We start from the raw sequence: 1,148 nt of genomic DNA on the forward strand, positions 1-1,148 counted from the left end.
GCGTTTTGCTCTTTTTTCTGCAGCGTCACATTTTCTTCTCAGAGCTTCTTTCCTTGGAGTGGAGTTGGATAATTTTAATTCGGTTTGAGTAGCTTTATCATCTTGAAATTTCGGAATATCATTATTTGATAAATTAAAATCCTCAGTTAAATTTGTGCTTAAATCAACACCTAAAATTACAAATAAAAATTGTAAATCTTCGAAACAAATCACATAAAAACCAGATCAAATAAATTTTAACACATATATTCTACCTGCCGCATTGGTTGTTGAACAACTAGCGTTAACATCATCATTAGACACATCTGATTGTAAATTTATTGTAGAACTTCCTATTGAAGTTTCTAATAAAATAAATTCTTGTAAATCATTTAATATTTAATAATAATAATAATGCGTTACATAATTAACAAAAATATGTAAATGTAATATATTATATATTTAATAATTAAAGTATTTTGTAATATATTTGATGATTAAAGAAATTAATTACCATTAATTTCATTCTGAGTAATAGTAGCTACATCAATGATATCATTAAGAATCACACTTGGTACTGCATGTGATTGAAGTCGATTTTTTAAGTTATTTAGAAACATATGTGAAGTAAAATGTTTTGAGCAAACTCTATAATTATTGTACAGTTTTTTCTGTGGAATGTCCTTTTTTATACCACATGCTTGTAACCACAATTTTGCTCTAAAATATAGATTGTTAATATTAGAAATAATGCAATATTTATATAGTATATAAGAAATTATGTCAAAATTTATATGTAATATAATAAACTATATTAAAAATTGATTTCTGAAGCATTGCATTGCAATATGCAATGTTGCAACTTTGCTGCAATATTGCTGCAAACTTCTGTGCTGTATGGGTAATTCCGCATAAGGGTGTCGGTTTTTAAGAATGTTCTGGCTATACAGTCCTAGACAAAAGTTACTGAAATATGAAATTAATGAAATTCTATATGCTTTTATAGATTAAGAATATTAAGATACGCACCATATCATGCTCGTATCGTGTAAAGGACTTAAATAATGCCAGTTAATATGATATTTGGCACTACAAATGAATATATTTGTATATTTTACAAGTTTTGTGATTGCCGGCAAAAAACTTTTGGACGTGAAATTCAAGTCCAA

The sequence above is a fragment of the Wasmannia auropunctata genome, unplaced genomic scaffold (assembly GCF_000956235.1).
Source record: "Wasmannia auropunctata unplaced genomic scaffold, wasmannia.A_1.0 LD336103.1, whole genome shotgun sequence".
Classification (NCBI taxonomy): Eukaryota; Metazoa; Arthropoda; class Insecta; order Hymenoptera; family Formicidae; genus Wasmannia; species Wasmannia auropunctata.